This window comes from Oryzias melastigma, linkage group LG5 (assembly GCF_002922805.2).
Source record: "Oryzias melastigma strain HK-1 linkage group LG5, ASM292280v2, whole genome shotgun sequence".
NCBI lineage: Eukaryota > Metazoa > Chordata > Actinopteri > Beloniformes > Adrianichthyidae > Oryzias > Oryzias melastigma.
Window position 1 is genome coordinate 7,895,936 of NC_050516.1, and position 14,229 is coordinate 7,910,164.

The following is a 14,229-nucleotide window of genomic DNA, read 5'->3' on the forward strand; positions in this document are numbered from 1 at the left end:
GGAGGGGAGCGCGGAGCAGCGCAGAGGCGACGCGCGGCGCTTCGTGGCCACGCGACAATAGTCCTATTCATCCGCGACACGTTCGATACGTGCAGGCCAATAACTGACAGAAAAAAGCGTCCGCGCGAGTCCGCCCTCCGCGTGGACGCTCGCCACGAGAAGCCGTCGTCCCCTCCACGTCCGCTTGCATTGACCCCGCTGTCAATCACGGACGGTCGCCTTACCTAGCGATAATTAAGTGTTTAGGGTCCGCGTATAAAACATGGAGGGACTTGTTGGCGCTTCACACTTTGGCGGGACAGTCTGAACTTTCATCAGACGAACCTGAAGTCAGTCAGAAGCTGCATTCATGTAGGTGAATGTAACAGGTGACGGCGCGAGGGCAAATTCAAGTAAGTCTGCCTTTGTTTTCCCGCCTGTCTGTCATTGAACCTTAATTAGCTGCTCTAAACCAAAACAAAGAATATTGTCCTGCAGAGAGTTGGTTTGAATGATGACCTAAGTGCATAGAACATATATGCTTATTTTACTAACAATAATTAACCATGAAATACATTTTATAAACTTTCATGATGCTACATCTTCAAAACATACTTTGTATTCATGTAAACATCTTAGAAGTAATTTAACTGAACTGTTTAATTATTAAAAACTCTATTAAAGTACAGAATGTGGACATTCTATGAATATTTGTTCCTTTTGTTTGAAACACTTGTACACTTAAAAAGTGAAACACAGGATCAATTAACTAAAGTTCTGTAATTTGTTACAATTAAAATATTTTGTTTGTATCACTCAAAAATTGCATTTGATATAAAAGAATACTTTTAAATGTAACAAATTACAGAACTCTTGTTAATTGATTGTATCTGGCAATTTTATTATCTCTAAAAATATTTAAAACTTTTCTTTTTCAAAAATTAACCTTTAAGATAACACCTTTAATTTATAGAGAAATAATTTTGATTTCTATCCCTAATTACAATTCTATTCTGAGAGATATGGAAGCCAAAGCAAATTTTTAAGTTTCTTGTCGAGGGAAAAAGGACTATTTCAGGAGGAAATAGTAATATCATGCAACGCACACTAATGTGAGTTACAACAAAAGCACTAAAATTCATTCAGCCATTTCAACGATCAACAAAATAAAAAAATATATAGTAATAACATCTGCACACAACCTTTGAATTTCTTCTTGTTTTATTATAGATTGATAAAACTGTTAGTCAAACGAGACGCTAAAACTTTCTTTAATAAGCAGATCTTAAATATTAGTAAAATGGTTTCCAACTCTGTTTGAAACTAAAATATGCAGCTGCAAATATGATAGAGTTGAAAGAAATCTCGGTTTATTTTATATCCAACGCCTGGTATGTTTATAGCAGAGAGAAAGCCTGCAGAGAAATAGAAATAATACACACAGACTGTCAGACTGGCTTTTGTACTGAGAAAGTGACGACCACAAAATAAGGGCCCACATATGCTCGTGATAAATCCGCCGTGCACAGAGGGAGAAGACTCCTGGATATGAAGTTACTAAACCGTGCTGATAAAAATAAAAAAGAGAATTGTGTCGTCAAACATGCCGTTCTTGTTAGAGGCCATGGAGCTGGAGCGGTGCTGGAGGACTCTTGTGGGTTAAATGAGCCAGGCTGATTTATCTGCCTCCACTGGACTGGACTGTATTGATTCCAGGTCACTTGACTGGCTGGCTTCAGATCATGTTCAGGTGACTTCAAAACAGATGGAAATAAACAGAAAGAAAGCAGCATTTCCGCACTGTAATGACTTCCATACACGAGCTCTGAGTTGAACTACAAGTGTAGTGAAAGATGAAGAAATTATATTAATGCTCCTCTTTGCCACGCCATGCAGTATAATGGGTGCAAGGGCTACCACAGCTGTCATGAAATATACTCAATCCAAAGCAGAGACGCCTGAACGTGGCAGAAATCCTCTCTGACGGTGTGTAAGGCAGCAGCAGAACATTCAAACGCCACCGTGAACGCACCGGAGTGCCATGCAGCCCCAGCAGTGAACGCACCACGCAGGACATGCAACAGAGCAGCAGCAAATGATCGTCTAATAATCCATTCAAGACGCACCAAGAATGGATTTTCTTCAAGCGGTTGAACAAGCGTATAAATGTAACCACTGTGCAAATCATGTGAGGGAATTAGCAACCATCTGCCTTCAGTAACAGCAATGTTGGGTTTCATCTACAGTGTAGTTATTCACAATCATTTAAAAAAGATCAAATTTACAGCTATGTAAAAAGACTAAAATTATGATGAAAATTTCTGTAGGTATTTTAAAAATTAATACTTTATTAAAATTACAAAATAGGTGCATTATGTGTGTCAAAACAATTGTCTGTTTGTGTTACAAATGGTTTCAAATAAGACAAAAATTATTAAAAATAATAACTGCAACGAAAGCTTAAATGTGCAAATACTTAAGTTTATCTAAAATCACATTTTTGTTTAAAGTCACAAAAATTTGTGAAGCTTTTGTAAAATATTTTTAAATTGTCTGATTTTCTTTTTTCTTTAAAAATAAAAGTGAGTCAAAAGAAAAGTCTGTTTTCATAGGAAGCGTATAGAACAGAAGCAACACTTTCAAAGCAGATTTATTTCCCAGAGAGCTCTGTGCTGTCGTTGCATCAACACTGCCACCTAGAGTTTAAAACCTCAACACTGCGGTGGCTGACTGAGATCAACTCAGAGAGCCTTCTTTAACTGATATTTTAGGAGCAAATATACTACAGGACATTCATAATAACATTTGAAAGAGTTAAGCTGAAACTAAAGATATACAAACTCATAAAGATACTAAATATTTTTTAAAACATGCTGAATTTAAAAATACTTTGAAATTTTTTTTACATGTTAGAAATGGTCATTTTTAATTTGTGGGAAGTAAAATGAGCTGACTGTTGTTTTCTTTTATTTTATTCATTTTCTGATAGTTGACAGATATAAAATCCCATAAGGATCTAAATATAACTGAATGTATGAGTATGTTTTTAATTTAGCTGTTTTATAAAAACAGTCTTTTTTTGGATATTTTACCCCAGTTATTTCTAAAATTCTCAAACCTCAGGAGTGAAAGTTGTGTGTCTGGTATCCCTGAGTTTCGGCCGATCTCCCGTGTTTCCTCGTGCTCGTATGGATTCATTTTTCCCGTTTTAGCCGCATCCTGCTGCAGCTCAGATTCATGCGTGTTTCCTTGGCCGATGACTCTGATTGTAACAGTTGCCGCTCCCCCTGAGACGTGCTGGCAGCGCGTCCAGGGCCATTCCCTTTTCCCTCTGCTGAAAGCTGCCGGGGGCTCCGGCTCTGTCTGAACAGGATGAAATGATCCTAAAATCTGTTTGTTGAAAACGTTTGACCACAGCCTTTCTGAGAACACCTGCATGTTTTTGTGTAAACTGATGATCAGCCTTTTCTGAAGGCTCAAATATCCGTTCAGATTTCCCTCTCCTGAAGGTGTTTTGGTGGAGTATTGCTTTCCTTCACACACAGTCAGGGACTAAAATAAGTTTTTCTCAGAAAAAGAGATGGTCTGTCTGATCCCTGACCTTGTGCTGGGAAAACGCCACAGACTCCCCTAATCCAGAGACCCTTTGCATGTGGATTAACCTCAGATGAGTCCAAGTTTTCTCGGGTGTTCAGACTAGGATCTGTGGGATTGAACTTTGTCCGGGATGGGAATTAAACCAAACTCGGATCATCCAGGTTTTTAGATGATTTTTTTCTGACTGGAAACAAACCTGAGCTGCTGATTGATGAAAACTATCAAAAGACTGCCAAAAACAGGCTAACATTATCATTTTAAAGGCTGGATAAAGATGAGCTCCTTGTTTGTGTTTCTTGTGAACAGTCTTCCTCACCCGCCGCACGGCCCCCACCCACCAGCACCTTCCCAGCATATTGGTTTACTCCTGCCAGAAATTAAATTCAATCCCTCTAAGTTGCTTGAGCTTTAATTAAAAAGGCCGAGAGCCTTTTGCAAGATTTCATTTCTTTTATGTTAAGTAACCTTAAATGGCAAGCGACTGCAGGCAGGAGGGCCGTCTCCTGTCCCAGAGGTTCCAAAAGCTCAAACTGATGAAGACTGTGGTCAAACTGCTCTCTGGTTTGAGGCAGGCCACGCAGTCAGATTTAAATGTCTTTGCATTGTGTATGCCTGTCAGCGGACAGAAACACTTTATCGTCTCCGTAAATCGAAAGGCCGTTGCTGTAAAGAGCGTCTCGGCTGACAGTCACGATGAAATAAACGCACAGATTTAATGGCAGTCATCAGTCATGGCCTTGGTTTTGGATGCAGTCATCTCCTCCAGCACTTCTGTCACTGATATGAATCAAGCCCGTAAATCTGATGAAATGACGGATTCTGTCTCCAAACCGAAAGAATCTTCATTTGTACCATCAAGTCCTGTGTAGCCGGCAGGTCTGACAGACAGCGTTGAGTCAGATATGGATTCCTCATGCATAAGGGGGGGGAGGGTCAATTGATGATCAGGTTACCTTTGATCTTTACCTCCACGGCGGTTTGTGTCTTCACTGAGTTTTAGTTCATCCGACTTCAGTTTCAGTTTTTATGTAAAAAAAAAAAGTTATTTAACTCCCCAAGAAACCTGAGCTTTATCTCCAGTTTTTACTTTCCTTCTAGCGCTGTAACTCTTCAACCGACTAACGTTATTCCTGCAGATTCTGACGCTGAGAAAAGAAGCTTTGTTCCACTATCCAATAGTGAAGTGTTCACACAGTTAACGTAAACCAATGGGTTATGATGAGGAGAAAAGCAGCCATGCAACACTTTACCGTAGTGACGTGTTAAGTCAATCAGTATAAATCAGTTGATTCTGGTGCAGAGAAAAGGGTCTGTTCATATCAGCTGTGGACTGATATGCTTCACTTTATGTTACCAAAGCTAGAATCAGAATCAGTGAGTCATGCTGATCATTAAAGAGATAAGTAGGTCATTAATAGATCCATGAACGTCTTTGTTTTCCTCGTCTGAGCTGGAATCTGGATCAGAACCGTAGATGGATAGGTCTAATACTACTCATCAGGGGCTGTAAGCTAGGGCAAAGTGAGCGCCCACAACTCAGAGGTGAATTTCTAATGAACTCCTGCTGCTCTGCAGAAACTATGACCTAGAAAAGAGTTTTTTGATAGACGACTGCAAACGCTTTGAAAACAGATCAACAGATGACGGTAGAAGGTCTTTAAGCAGTGATAAAAACAGGATGAAGGAGTGGAAACACAATTCTCAATCCTGCTGTCATTGTTCCCCTCAGAAATCCTATTTGCCTGCTCTGCTGTCTGACAGCAAGATGACGCCAAAAGCAGCAAATCAGATTTCAGAGTTGTGGTAAACAGGTGGAGCTCAGCCAAACAGAGACGCTGTGGAATTTCATGGATTGCACAATAAAGGTCCACAACGAACGAACGAACGAACGCTGGTCTCGGCAGAGTTTGGGTCTCCTGTTACTCCCTGAAGGGTTTTTCTCATGAGGCTTTTTTTGTCTTTTTTCTCAGACCTGTGAGCTTTTAGATTCCTCAGAGCTAATAAGAACATTATAGAAAAACTATCCAAGGATTATTAGATCAATTCAAAATAGGCGAAGGGAGACAATATGAGTGAGTAAGTAGTATTTGGTTGTAAGTGATACTTGTCTTAAGCTGCATTAAAGTTTCTCTTTACAGTAGGAGAGGCAGACAGCTGAATGTGGCGCGCCTCCTTATCTCCTCCTCTTCTTTCTCCATCTCCACTGTCGGTCACAAACTGCAACAGATGGAGGTGCACAACAGGATATTACCACTAAGAGGATTCCTCTTTCTTTGCCTGTCACTCTGGACTTTTTTTTGTGCCGGGACAAAGTCTTTCATCGTGACCGGGCTCTCCGGGCTTATTGGAACGGCTGTAGGGTTGTTGGATAAGCTCTGTGAAACGCACCAACGCTAGCCTCTGCGGATAACACACCTACCTGATGGATGGGGCTGAAAAAAAACCCAATTTAAGTCACTGGGTCGGATTAGAAAGTCTGGATGATATTGTCAAAACTTTCACTCTGAACTTGTAGAGCATTCTGTGAAGGACACGTCAATAATCTGTTTCTGCTGCCACTGACTCATCATGAGGTCGTAGTTTAGCACAGAGATCCCCAACCCACCAGGCCACAAGCGGTACCGGTCCATTCAACAGTTGATACCGGGCCGAAAAGGAAAAAGAACAAACACGACAGACAGTTTTTTGTTTTGTTCATAACCTGATTCTGAAGAATCAGGTTATTAATTTTGAAAATAATCTCCCTCATCTGACTCATTCTCATCGCCTGTGAACCCGCTCGCTCATCTGCTACTTTCTTAACATTTCAACCACATCGGATCCCCAAGCTAGCAAAGTTAACAAAAAACAAACATATTCTGAAGTTTTCTTTCGCAGAAAAGATCCAGAGAAGAAACAGAAGAAGAGCTTTGACTTCAGAATAAAGGAAACCAGGAGTCTTTAAAGTTTAATATTTAGCAAGTGGTTGTCTAATGTTACAAGGATGCTGCTAATGAAGTTGTTCAAATACTGGATTCACCTTTATTATTATATTTAGAAAATAAGTGTTTTAGTCAAAGTTTTTCTTTTTTTATTCATCTGTGGCACCTTTAAAAGTCAGATGAGGCTAAAGTTAGCATGTGATTCTTTGGCTTCCACATTGACAGTCATGAGTTCAGGGAAAATCTGTCACATTTTAATGATTCCTACTTAAAATATAATGTCCAAAAAAATCAAAACCGGCTGGAGAAACTTTATAGAGGATGAAGATAAACTTTAAAATCCGATGCCCGCTTGATCCACGGAAACAGTCGGACATTAGAGCTGTCCGTGCTGATAGAGGTGGGGGTCCACCGCTTTAGCATTTAGTCTCTGGGATCGGTGGATTGTTTACATCAGAACTGTGAAAAATATTCTGGTCACTATAAAAATGTTTTAAGTGGAAATTTAAATCAAATTAAATGTGACTGCAGGAGTCTGCATTCAGTGTGAATAACAGAAATCCAAGTTTAAGCTGTAACAGGAAGTGTGACGCTCTGGATCACTGTGAGGTTTATCTCTGATTTTGGAGTCAGAAGTGAAAACAAAGAAACTTTAATGTCAAAGTACTTTTTCTCCATAAAACATTCATGCATGAGAGTGTTTCAGAAGACTGACCCACATTTAATGGAAGTCAAAGCACGACATTGTGGAGGCTGCAATACGATGAAAGCAGCGATGTTTGTACAAACGCACGCTTACAACAGTGTTCATGACGGAGGAAGGAGATTTGAGAGATTCCAGTGTGGGCGGGAGAATGGACTTATGGTTATGTCCGTCACGTAGTTTCAGGTTATTTGATAAAAGTCAAAAACAGCTGCTTGAACTTCTATAAAGACCCACTGCAATGGAAACTGTGTTTCTAACATGTTCTGGCTGCTTTTTTTCTCATGGTAGAGGATATATATAAAGAAAATTAAGATTGAAACAGAATTTCTGAGTATTTTGTGAATCAGAAGCAGAAGAAACAATTTTGTTTGAAGAATCTTGTAGGTGTGATGTAGAAGCCACAAGCCTCCTGCTCCGCTCTGTTCTGACGCGTCTGCAGCTTCATTTTCCTTGTCTGAGGTGGAATCTGTCTCCAAACTGAACGGCTGGATAGCTGTGGTATTGCTCACTTTTTGTTGCACTGGTTATGTTAGGATGGGGGTGTGAGGGGCTGTAAGCTAGTGGGAGAGAGTGTAAACAGAGAGCTCTCAGCAACGAGTGGGAGTTTAAGAGAGAGAACATTTTCTGAGAGAACATTACCTGTGTGACGTCGCTTACACGAGAAACAAATGTGAATAAAGACTGAATAAAATCGTGTTCATACTTTGTATGCAAACTGTTGAAAATCCTGAAGTTGCTTGATGGATTTTCATGTTTTATTTACTGTGAGAGGAAAGAAGTTTTCCTTTTTTCTTCCTCTTTTCATAAAGTCTGCGGTACATTTTCATTGAACGACCCCCCCGCTGGGGTCTGCTCAATAACGTGTCAGGATGGGCGACCCCGTGTGCGCCGCTGCAGCGGTAAATCACGCGGTTTTACAAGCTCTTCGGTTTGTCGTGGGCTGACGATTTCATAAACTGCCAGTGGAATGATGACTCAGGAAGTTGTGGTTTAATTACTTTCATGAATTCAGCGATGGAGCTTCGTGCAGTCCATCATAAAGCATACTGGCCGTCCAAACCAAAGAGCTGCAGGCAGAGACGTTTCTTCCCGGGCGGACGCGTTCGTGTTTCCACTGATTAGAATTTGTCTGAAGGCTTCCTGATCCTCGGGCGCTCGGCAGAACCCGTTTGCCAAATAAAATAAGATGTTTTCAAAGTTTTTGAAGAAGTGTGCAGAGATGAAAGCAACACACGGCAGACAATTGAGGGTTGTTTTGTGTGGCGTTGCGTGTTGGTGTCCGTGCATGCGTCAGCTTGCATGTAAATGCCATTGTGCATAATTGTCTGTGTGAGGAGAGGAAACACAGGAGGCTGGAAGTGTAGAGCAGCGTGGGGAAATAGAGCAGAAGATTACACGTCTAACATAAAGAAATCTTGAATAATTCTGCCTTAAGACGTGTGATGGCTGCAAAGAGCAGAGGGGAGCATCCAGAGGTCGTTCCCATAGCAACCTTTGCCCAGGGAGATCACTGACCCTCCTGCCATGTAGTACAAGCAGGGCACGGATTGTAGGTCACATATGGCACCAGCGATCCAATCAAGCCTAATCTGGCTTGACTTGTGGGTTATAAATTATACTGGAAAGCTGGTTTACACTCTGGCTTAACTCATCAGCAGGCTCAACTGTACGGTAACATCTCTGTTAATGGAAACCTGATGAGGTGACCCATTAAATGTGCATGTCAACTAAAGTATGTTTTGTCCTCAGCCGAGGAAAACAAACAGCTCAGCAGTGCTGCTGCTTAGCATGAAAGCACCATTAAAGAGCGGGCGTTGGTTCAGGATGGATGCCCCACATACCACGCCGCGTGGACGCTCACGGTTTGCCATGGGGCTTCGGCGATGGAAATGCTCTCATCTCAGTCCCGTCTGCTGGTCAAACACTTGTGGAAGTCCTGGTTCTGTTTTTCTATTCTTCTGGGTCAGACTTCAAACACTTTTGGGGAGAAAAACTGCATAAAATCTACTTCAGGTTCTAAAAAGCTGACTTGTCAAATAAATCAAGTGAAAGTTTTAATAACTTTTTCTTTAAATTTCTTGTTTACTCCCCTTGTTCTACGGGTCATAAATGACCCATTCCACCAAAACCCAACATAAAGCAACTACATTGAGTTTTAAATCTAAAATCAATTGTGCAGGATGAAAAATCATCTTATGAATTCAGCTGTTATTTTTTCATTTTTAATCATATTTTTCAACACAAAAGATGATCAATGATCATTTTTTTACACAGTAAAGTTTTATTATTGCTATTACATAAATATGAACCCATCCCTTTGGAATTATTTATCTTAAAAATGTAAAAAAAAATCTGTCGACAGTTTATTCTTTTGTATTTTCAGGAAGGGAATTATAAAATTATTTTTTAACACAACAAAACAGCAAATTGTTGCTGTGCCTCTGTGAAAAAAAATGTTAAAAAGCTTTTCATCACATGTAAGACAGTATTGTGTAAATGTTAGAGTTTTGCAGATGTAATTCTCACAGCTTTTGTCTTGTGGTTCCTCCTCCAGAAGCAGAACCAGAACTGTTGCCTTTTGGCCGCTCCAGATGGAGCAGCTGGTGGATGTGTTTTGAGTATTCTGTATGCTCTGAGTGCATGAGTTTGTGTTTAGGTGTGTGTAGTGGTGTGTAGATGTATAACTCTGGGCTCCCACAGCAAATGTTACAGATCAGGTGAGATGTAGGAGCGGTCCAGCTACAGCAGATGACTCATATTAGATACAGGATGGCTGCAGTCACAGGCTCTGCTGCAGTCCTCGCGAAACTCAGAATTCATGTAGGTTGATGTGATAACCCACAATTTATATAGGAAGTATAGTAATCCCCCCTTGATTCGCTGTGGTTCAGCTGCAGAGTCCTGCGAAAATTTTAACCCAACGAAACTGATTTGTAGCGAAGCAGTGGTCAGACCAAAGAGGTCGAACTTGATCATCTGCAATGGGATTTCCTCTTGCGCTTTTAGTTACATAAAGACTGTGGCGCTCGCCATGTGAGCCAGGGGTTAGTGTGTGCTGGCATATTGGTGTCTAAAGCCTCGTTTCCACTAAGTGGTACGGTCCGGTAAGGAGTGGTACGGTCCTGTATGGTCCTGTCCGGTAAAGAGTGGTACGGTCTGGTAAGGAGTGGTACAGTCCTGTCCTGTAAGGAGTGGTACAGTCCGGTCTGGTAAAGAGTGGTACAGTCCAGTCCAGTAAGAAGTGGTACAGTCCGGTCCGGTAAAGAGTGGCACAGTCCAGTCCAGTAAGAATTGGTACAGTCCGGTCTGGTAAAGAGTGGCACAGTCCAGTCCAGTAAGAAGTGGTACAGTCCGGTCTGGTAAAGAGTGGTACAGTCCAGTCCAGTAAAGAGTGGCACAGTCCGGTCTGGTAAGGAGTAGTACGGTATGGTCCAGAGCGTTTCCACTCCGTTAAGCCTCTTTCCCATTGAGTGATTTGTTTTCATGGTTCAATGCGTGGTGTGGACCTCTAACGTGTCATTGTAGTGCAACAACTAGAAAAGCAACAACAATGGAGGACCAGCAGCTCGTCTTTTTGTTTTACTTTTTGTACATCGTCTATAACAGGAATAAGACTGCGGGCGGCTAAGAAGAATTAACTCTAGAAACGTTAGCTTGAATGAGCCATATACTGGTGCTTTCTAATGTAGTCATCCCTTTCTGCCAATCCACAAATGGCAACAGTGGCTCCGCCCCCACCATTCTATTTTTTTATGGACCTACAATGGATGGGGGCCCTCACAAGGTTTGGGCAGAACTGTTTAATGGGTCCATATTACAGTGGAAAAGCTCTAAATACTGAACCGAACTGTTCAGTGAATCCTTGAACCAACGGGGACCCAAAAATGGTGTTGGTCTTGCTTAATGGGTCTGTTTTATAATGGAAACAATTAAAATGCCAAATCGGACCGGACCGGACCCCTCAGTGAAAGCAAGGTTTAACCCTTTAACATGACGCTTAAACATCTTTAACGCACTGTAACTTTTCAACCGTTAACACGATAATTCCAGTAGATTTGTAATAGAATCTGCTGGAATTATTGTGTTAACAATTAAAAAATTACAGTAAATCAAAGAACATAAACACTGGAGCTCCGGACTTAAAGGGTTAAACCATGTGGGTCACTTTTTACCCACAAGACAGACAACACAGGGGTTAGCGATGAAAAGGTTCAGACAAAGTAGGAAATGTCAGAAAACGAATCCTGAAGCAGAATTCTGAACAGAACGTGACGGTTCATCATATTATATATTCTTTGTAGCAGCGAAGACACAGACTCCGCCCACAATCCCTCCATCTCACATAGTCCTCAAACTAAATCACATAGGAGTGTTGAAGGTTATTCCACCTTTGGATCTGTCCTGTCCGATGCCTGTCAGATCCCTGCTCGGCTGGAGCTGCTGAGGAACAAACCCTCTCCATCCGGGCAGATCAGCCGTCCTCCGTCTCTGTTTCCACACCTGTTCTTTTCAGAAGGGAGAAAGTTACAGGAAGCTCTCCACAAAGTTGAGGCGTTTCCTCACCTGTTCACAGACCAAAACACACAGACTCATTCCTGCTGCACAGATTTGATAGTTTTTATGTATCATAAAAAATATATAAAGTAACACAAAGGAACCATTTTTCATATTCATTGGCAGATATTTTTTTCTTCTCAAAAAGGAAACGTTTCAAATGTTAAGAATGTTTGACTCGTTTCTTGGAGGAACACATCTCACCGTCTGCATCGTCTTCATTCTTTAACCTAATCTTCATTAATAGGAAGAGTGATTTGTTTGCAGGGCTGCTCATTTCCTGTGGTGACAGAGGAGGCTGGTCTGCCTCCCACACTCTTGTGGTTGTGTGCTGAAGACGGCGGCGCTGATGGGCACACAGGGGAACCTGAAAAATTCAGGGCTGGAGGAAATTGAAATCTTTGGGAAAAAGCTTCTTGGTTTTCATAAATATTTCATGGGGTGAATTCAAAGTACTGGAGCGGTTTTGGAAATTAAAAAGCGCTTGTGAAAAAGTGATGGGAGGATTTCCATCTTTAACTTCAGTAATGACACGTGTATAAGCATACATGTATTATGATATAGAAAGGTATTTTTGGAGGAGCGTTCTGAGGATGAACGGCGGCCGCAGTCTGATGGAAAACAGGACCCGATCTCCACCTCTATCACTGCCCCGTGGTTCCTGATTTCATGAGTGAGTTGGTAATAATCACGGGTGACTGGATCTTCACCTTTCTGCTGAAATCTATGAGTGAGGCGGCACACATGGGAAAACTTGGAGGAGTGTTTGCATTTCCTCCTGAGCTTCCAGGCTGAGGATGAAACAGAAGAGCATCCACGTAACATATGGAGGCGATTCGCTCACACTTCACAGCTTACAGCCACTTTTCATGTTACATAAATGTGTTTGGATCTCCTTCAGCCGTTCTGGGAAACGACGGGGAAACCACACATGTAAATATGCTTTTGACATTTTGACAGTCTCTATAAAAACGAATCATGGCTGCACACGCTTGTTTATTTTCTTCTCTCGTCACTGCTGATCAGGAACGCCGGTCTGATCATCCAATCGCTGCCGAGTTTGAAGGTTCAGACGCCACCACCTCAACTCTGGGTGTTTATGGCCTCAGAGTCACAATTCCCTGAAACCAGTTTCCTGCAGATCTGATCCGTCCTCACTGCTTCATCCAGCGTCCTTTGTTACTGTTTACATGCTTCTTTGTTCCTCAGCTACAAAAGGAAGAAATCCTTTTTTGATTTTTTTAAAAATGTCAATGAATCTGAGAAGACTGCAGCCATTTTCAAAAAGTTCAAACTGTTTAAAAATATCTTAATAAACAAAGTATTTATTTTTTTTGGAGTTAAAAACTCCAAATAAAAATGTTTTTAAATAAAAAAAACATTTAAAGCATGAATTAGAGTTAGATGAGTTTCAATTCTTACAAGAAATGTGGGTTATTTTTGTCTATATTTATATTTGTATTTATTAACCTTTATTTAGTCAGAAAGTCCCATTGAGATGAAAAAATATGTGTTTAAACTAAGAAATCCACATTTCACAATTTAGATTTTTTTATTATTGTGGGAGAAAAAATGGCTTTGTTAATGAAGTAAAAGTTTGTATTAAGTTTGCAAATTGTGTTGTTCTGAAATTGTTTTGGGAGAAAAAAAATAAACATATAAATCCTCCTCAAATAATGTGTTTATGTACATAATCCGGACAATGTTGTTTCTTTGTGAAAGATTTGCCAACCTATTTTAAAAGAGAAAAAAAATAAAAAACGTCTTGATTAAATAATTTCAGATTGTTCAATTAAATGAGAAATAACACAGAAAAGAGACCAAAAACAGAGACGACACTGGTGAAAAGAGAAGCCTTAACACAATCTGAGAGAATTTATTATTAAATCAAAATGTATTTGTTAAGCACTTTGAAAAAATCGTGTCACTTAAAGTTCTTTACATACAAACATAATTAAATATTTAAAAAAGCAAGATATTGTACAAAAAAAACAGACCTCCTATTAGGTTTCATAATAAAAATGTAAAATGCATTTATATCTATAATCCAGCATGGAGTGTCTGTGAACCGGCCGTACGTGTCAAAATGTTGCTGGCTAGACGGTAAATAAATAATCTCCTTTAATCTTTTCTTGAATCAAAGCTAAACAGATTACAGACTGAAGGACCTTCTGAGCAGAAGCGTCAGGTTGAGCGGCACCACATCAGCCTCTGCTTTCCCTCTCAGCTCTGCAGCTGTGTCTTTAAGACCTCCATGAGGTTCACTGAGCTTGATGAACTTCCTGAACCAGAAAAGTGCGCCCAGCGTGAGAGATCACGCCTTCTCCTGTTACTGATTCCCGCGGCGCCCCGCCTCAGACAGCTTGTTTTACCCAAAGTAACCTGTTCTGAGCGCAGTGAGGAGCGGTACGACAGGTGAGAGGAGGAGGGCGGGACGGTGACACTAATACCTTCTGAAATCATCTGTAAAGT

At 40.8% G+C, this 14,229-nt stretch overlaps 1 long non-coding RNA gene across 1 annotated transcript; it reads left to right on the plus strand.

The window, feature by feature from the left end:
- The first annotated feature begins 256 nt into the window (after positions 1-256).
- LOC112145413 lies at positions 257-13,511 on the plus strand. The gene is made up of 2 exons (XR_004947843.1): positions 257-392; positions 11,623-13,511. It is a non-coding gene; the product is annotated as an uncharacterized LOC112145413 (long non-coding RNA).
- Positions 13,512-14,229: the final 718 nt, after the last annotated feature.